The sequence below is a fragment of the Amblyomma americanum genome, chromosome 1 (genome assembly GCF_052857255.1).
Source record: "Amblyomma americanum isolate KBUSLIRL-KWMA chromosome 1, ASM5285725v1, whole genome shotgun sequence".
NCBI lineage: Eukaryota > Metazoa > Arthropoda > Arachnida > Ixodida > Ixodidae > Amblyomma > Amblyomma americanum.
The window spans coordinates 216,195,855-216,202,335 of NC_135497.1; positions in this window are offsets into that span (position 1 = coordinate 216,195,855).

The following is a 6,481-nucleotide window of genomic DNA, read 5'->3' on the forward strand; positions in this document are numbered from 1 at the left end:
GCCTCATTCTCGGCCCAGCGCGCGAGCACGGCACGTCAGAGGAGCGGGGCAACCGGAGGTGGTCGGTCAGTTTCAGTGCTCCAAGTGGCTACCGGGCACTAGTGGAAGGCCATTCCGCCAGGATCACCCGTGGACTCTGGACAAAGACTTCCTCCGTCCTCTGCTGCCTCCTTCTAACGGACATTTGCCCCCAGTCAGACTCGTATTTAGAAGAGTAAAAAATAAAGGCGCCCTGTGCCTGCCTTTGCGCCCTTCGTACCCGGGGCTATACGCGTTGTTGCCTCTGCCATTTTACAGTGAGTTCGTTTACATACTGTCGTAGCGCACTACACGCAAGGACCGGGACTGCAAATCGCTAATACCCAGCCTGTGCACCCCAGACGACATGATTCTGGTGTTCACTTTTTAATCCCCGTCTTCCTGCTTCAAAACTTCATTTGTATCTAGGTGCACAGTGGCACCCGTAGGCCACATTGTTTTACCTGGCTTTAGTCAGATACAATTCAAGTACGAAGCGACAAATGACCCTCAGATGAGGCCTTCCAGCCAATGGCGTTGACCGATGACGCCACCGGTTAATCCGATTCAGCCGGGGTTAGCCCCCACGCCATTGGCTGGAAGGCCTCCTGTAGGAAAGGTAACCTGCAATCGACGAATGGATTTCGAAAGGCTATGACGCGTCGCAGACGGGCGCTAGTGAGTGTGTTACTTCCAAAGAAGCGAACGAAGTTGTTGCGTTACCTTCCCTTTCCTTCGTCCCCCCCCCCCCCCCCCCCCCCCGTTTAGCTCTTTGCGTGTATAGACGTCTCCCGGGAGTGCTAATCACGTCCTTAAAAAAGAATAAAGAAAGCGAACCAGGGCGATGAGTGGCACGCTTAGCGAGCTGAATGAAGAGACGTTCCGGCGGGGCTTTTGGTGCTCTGAAGTCTCCAATCAATCACTGCTGACGGCAACGACAGCAGGGGCCCTCAGTTATAGTGGCGCACTACGCGTACGCTCTGCGGGCCGAGATTGACATCGACGCCACTTCGCGCCCGGAGTGAGAGAGGGGACCCGCTTGTGTAACACGCACCAAGGTCGAAGTAATACAAACAAGGCACCCGCACAAAGTCGCGTACGGTATATGGCGCCACTCCAGGCTTGAGAGTTGACAGGTTACATAGTCATCTCGGCGCCTTGTCCAGAGAGAATCGGATTATTTTGTTGTTGTTGTTTGCACTAATGTAGCGCTGCCTGCTACCCGGAACGCCTAGAAATTAAATAATCCCGGCGCTAAAATTCTCGCCATAGGGTTCGCTGACGTAGAATCAGAGAAAGCTTATCTATGCGATTTGTAGACTGAGTTTAATCAGTACGTTTTGTTGTGGCAGCGAGGAGGAAACAATGCGTCCACTGCTCTCTGCACTCAGCTAATGGCACCAGCAGAATTCTTTACTTTCTGCCTTTTCTGTCGCATCACACAGCCGGTATAAGCGCCTTGAGATCACGAATAGGACAGGCCTAAAGACTGCGCTGGGAGTTCCACGCCAGGCTTCTTCTAGCCAGGTCTTAGAAGAAGCCCGTTGCCTTCCGTTACGTCCGCAGGCCTCCAAAAATCTGCTTCCTACAATTAGTTCGCCTCGGAGATACCCAGACAGGTCAGGTGCTGCTTCGTCGACTACGATCTAGGACCCAAAATCACTTCTCTGCAGCCCTTCGCACCCCTAAGCACAGTGGGTTGGTCACCCACGGGACGCAGGTGTCAGCAGAAGCTGCCATGATTTTATGATGACATACAGTGCTGCCTCGACATCCCAGGCCTACGCACAAAGCGATAGTTACCGCTGGCAGAAGATCCTGGAACACCTGAACAGCCGCATTTGTGGTGCCTGACTTTAAAACATTTTGGGCTGGCGCTTAGAAAGCGTTGTGTTGTCCACTTCAGCTGAATCATTGGCCATTGCATGTTCGCTTAACGTCTCTCTTACTGCAGACCACAGAGGGTCCTGCTGATTTGTTCGCAGTCCTGCATAGGGCTAGTGAGGCTGAAGTGAGGTGTGATCAGGTGGGCGGCGTACGTGCGTGCTGGTTTGATTTTACAGAGGCGGTTGTCCCTCGCAGCACGACGGCACCTCGCCTTTGTCTCCACGTCTGTTGTCTTTGTGGACTTCCTAAATTCGAAGCAGTTCACACTTCTAGGAGTCGGACTACAAGGTTCCTGCAGCGTTCGGCGCCAAATGGCCCTGATTGATTTCAGTTTTTTTTTTTCTAAACGATTCTTGAAGATCATGCTGAGCGAGTCCCCTTCGTTAATGCTGCTTTAGGAGACCTTCCCTGGTAGTCACCTAGCTGGCTAGTTTCGAGCGCACTTGAAATGAAACTACGAGAGCAAACGAATTAACTCGCCTGTTTTGAAATTTCGGCTCGCTTTGAACAACTCCGGGCGCGGAGCAGAAATTGTTCCAAGCCCTCCGACGATGCGGCGGTGTTCAGGCAGCCATTGCAGCTTGCAGCGTTGGAGTCTACGAGGCGTCATGCAGCTGCTGTCGAACGATGAACAGACTCGAAGCGAGCGCTTAATCGTCGTGTTAGCTACTCAGTGTATCACAGCTACTCAAGAGTAATACTGCTGTCACACGGGCACTTGCGATCGCAATCGAAGTCGATGCAGATCCGGCTTTGCTACACCGCGAATTCAGTCGCGATCGACCGCGATCCTGCTCAAGTGCATGGAGCGCGATCGAGGCCCGTGTGACAGCGGTATATAGATTCACAAACTGCCGGACAAAACAGAATGCCTACAGACCGATACGCGTACAGTGACAGCGGTGCGACTTGAATTTTTTTTTTTGTCTTTTCGGGCTATCCCTTTCTTTAACCATATTGCTTACCGCTGGCCGCGGTGAAACTAAACTTGTATCTGCAGCACCGCACGTTTGGAGCAGGCGGAAGCTCCACCGGTTCGCTCGCCGAGAAATCCGTTCGCTCCGCGTGCGGACTGGTGGAACAAGCGCGAAAGTTTCACTCGGCCCTGGCCCGAGAGAGCATGTAATAGTTCCCGCTGACTATATTGGCGCGTACGTATGTATACGTGCCGGGCGCGCGAACAAAAGGCCTCTGTGCCAGAGCGCACGTACTCCGGCGAACGGAGGGAGAGCGGGGCCTGAAAAGCGCGGCGAATGGAAGAAGGGAGCTTTCTCCGCGGTCTAGCCGAACGCCAGCTTTTCTCCTGCGGTGTTGGATGCGCCCACGCAGTGCGTCGGTCTCTGCTCCCCCTCTGGTCGTCGTCGCAGCGCTTTTTGAGGCCGCGCGGCGGCAATGACTTTTTCGTGACGCTTCAGAAATGGAAGGGGGCCGTGGAGCTCACCCGCAGGAAAACGAAAGAAAAAGGGTATATATATATATATATATATATATATATATAATATATATATATATATATATATATATATATATATATATATATATATACACACACACACACACACACACACACACACACACAGGGTGAGGAAGAAGGTAGGAACTGAAGGGACGCGGCTGGAAAGAACTCGAGTATTCTCCGCGAAGCTGCAGCGAGGCGCAGCCTCCCTGACTAAAAATGGCCCGCGTCTCGTGTCGTCTCACCGGGGTCGCCGTAGTGTCCCTTGCGCAGTGCGGAGTGAGTTTAGAAAGAGGGAGATGACGCTGGAGCGAGCTCGCACGCACGCACGCACGCACGCATCTGCAGTAAATGAGTGCAGTGCGTGAAAGAATTAAGCCTTGAGAAAGGCATATTTCAGCCTGCCTCGCCTCAAGCATCTGAGGAAAGTCTTGAATTTACGTCAAGCACGCTTTTCGTGAAATGTAAGCACATGACAAGTCGATTGTGGTCGATACATTCACGCGCGAGGACATTATTGACATTGAGAGGGAAAACAGAAGCCTCCTGGAGTTTTCCCCCTCCCCGCAGCGAAGTGGTGACAGTGATAGACGTATCGTACGTCCCCTCGTACTCCTTCCCCCTTCCCTAAACGCGCCCGAGCTCATCTGCACCACGTGACCGCAGGAGGCCAGGCTCTGAGAGCGCCGGCAGGGCTTCATTCTGCGCAATCTATGCTGCGTGGCTGGACACGCACCGCGTATGCGGTGGGCGGGTGACAGAGGCGCGCACGGACAGAGGCGTCGCGCTGCGTGGGGAAGGATGAATAATGACACTGAGAGAGCGGCGACCCCGGCGGATGAAAAGAATCGCCGGGCAGTGTGAAAACGCACGGACACTTTGCAGCCGCGCGCACGGAACGGGAAGCCACGTTGCCGCAACAACGCGAGGAGCGGCGGCCGGATAGGAAAACGAAGAACGCTCTTGTCGTCTCTCGCCCGCACTAGCCGAGAGTTGGTGGCACAGAGCGCGTACTCACATGGGCGGGTGGCTTCGCGATGGCTTTTTGAATCCGCGCCCACGCAGCGCTAGCGAGAGCATGTGATGCACCGCGATTGGAACGGTGCAGAAGACGAACTGCTCAGCGCCGCCGCTCGCTCGGTTTCGGTGACGGGCTCTTGTCGCTTTACATAACGAGAGAGGTGTCTTTTCCGGAAAATGAGAGATGGTGTCCCGGTGGGGTGGGGAAATAATTTGATCCACTTGTGAGCAGACAGATATCATCGAGGGGCAACGAAAGCAACGCGATAAATGTTCGGCTTTTGTATACCTGGTTAGTATTGCGTATACTATAATCTCGCAAATTCTACGTGTATTCCTTTTACAGTATAACCTCCCGCGCTTATTTTTTCGTTACTAATTGCACTGCTGTAGACTTCTCCAGACAACATTGGGGCTGTTCCTCGGTGTGCACTCGAAACTCGATTTTGAGAATTTCTTGATTTAACGAAAGAATTTAGAACCTACTTCCCTAAGTCATTACATTTAATGTGCTTGCTCGCGAGGTTTTTTTACAAATGAAAGGGACGAATTTTACCCCGTGTGAGCAAGAAGCTCACACGGGGTAAAATGAGCAAGAAGAAGAAGTGAGCGAGATGCTCACTTTTTAAGCAAACTCGTTTATTGAGACTCCACGACAGTTGTGTGAGCATCTGCAGAGCGTGGACTGATGTATACCGCCGCGTCTCTCGTTCGTCTCTCGCGGATTGGCCTCGCTCGAAGCATGGTTGGCGGCTCACGTTGCGTCGCCCATTGCTCGCGTGATGAGGGGCGTCAAGTACCGTGGGCCACTGGGTCCGCGTGCCTCTGAGTCGTGGCAGGATGAATGCGTAGCTGACACGCGGAACCCACGAAGGATTCCCAGAAAAGGGCAGGGTGAAGGAAGCCCCTTGATCGTGCGTGGGGAACTCGGGAAAAGCTACAAATCGACTCCGCCGTACTTCGTCGCGTATACAAAAGTTCAGCGCCGATATTTTCCGAACTTATCCCGAGTAATATTGCCGAGTAATTGCCCGGCACAGGATCGATTTGCTGTTAAGAAGTCCACGAAAGGCAAAGAAAGATATAGCAGCCGATCGTTCGTCACTGCACTTGCGTAAAAGAAGTGCATCTCGATCGCTATGAAATATATGCGCGAATATGATGATAGTAGTAATTGGATTTGATGACAGAAAAGGCTCCGAACTGCCTCACTTAGTGCAGACACCTGAATGGTGCCGCGAGGGAAGGAATGAAGGAACTGGTGAAAGTACACTGGAAAGACTCGCCGTACTGGACGGCTCTGAAATTGAAATTATTTCCACCGCCTGGGGTTGTTTAATGCCGTGCACTGGCATGATCCAGCACTCGAATGCCTTTTGCTTTTCTGCCTTTTTCACACGGCCCCTCCTCCAGGTGCACAGGCTGAAAACCGCCAGCTCGCACTGCTCATGAGCAGTTCACTGTTAGCGACAGGCGCAAGCACCAGATGGTGGCAGCTGTCAAGCACAGACGTGCCACTTCCCAGGCGCAGTACGCGCCCCGTGGACCGGACCGCGTCTTCGATGCGCGTTTGTTTCCAATCAGTTTTCGCCACACTCCCCAGAAGGCGCGAACATTTTGTGAAAAATGGGGAAACTCTGAGGAAAGAACCTCCAGCGTTTGAAGAGGTCCAGCCAGTCTACCACTTCGGCTGTTGTCCAAGCGCTGTACCAGCCCTTGTGTGTGTGTGCACTTGTTTTTTCTTACAATATTTTTTACAATCTATTACCTTTGTATAAACCATTTAGAGGGTACAACAGGCAGCCGTAACGCATTACGCACAACGGGTAATAATAATTGGTTTTGGGGGAAAGGAAATGGCGCAGTATCTGTCTCATACATCGTTGGGCACCTGAACCGCACCGTAAGGGAAGGGATAAAGGAGGGAGAGAAAGAAGAAGGGAAGAGAGAGGTGCCGTAGTGGAGGGCTCCGGAACTATTTCGACCACCTGGGGATCTTTAACGTGCGCTGATATCGCACAGCACACGGGCGCCTTAGAGCACAACGCGTAATACTTTTGAGATTTTGGTGTCCACCGTGAAGCGGCGTAGTACTGCGCC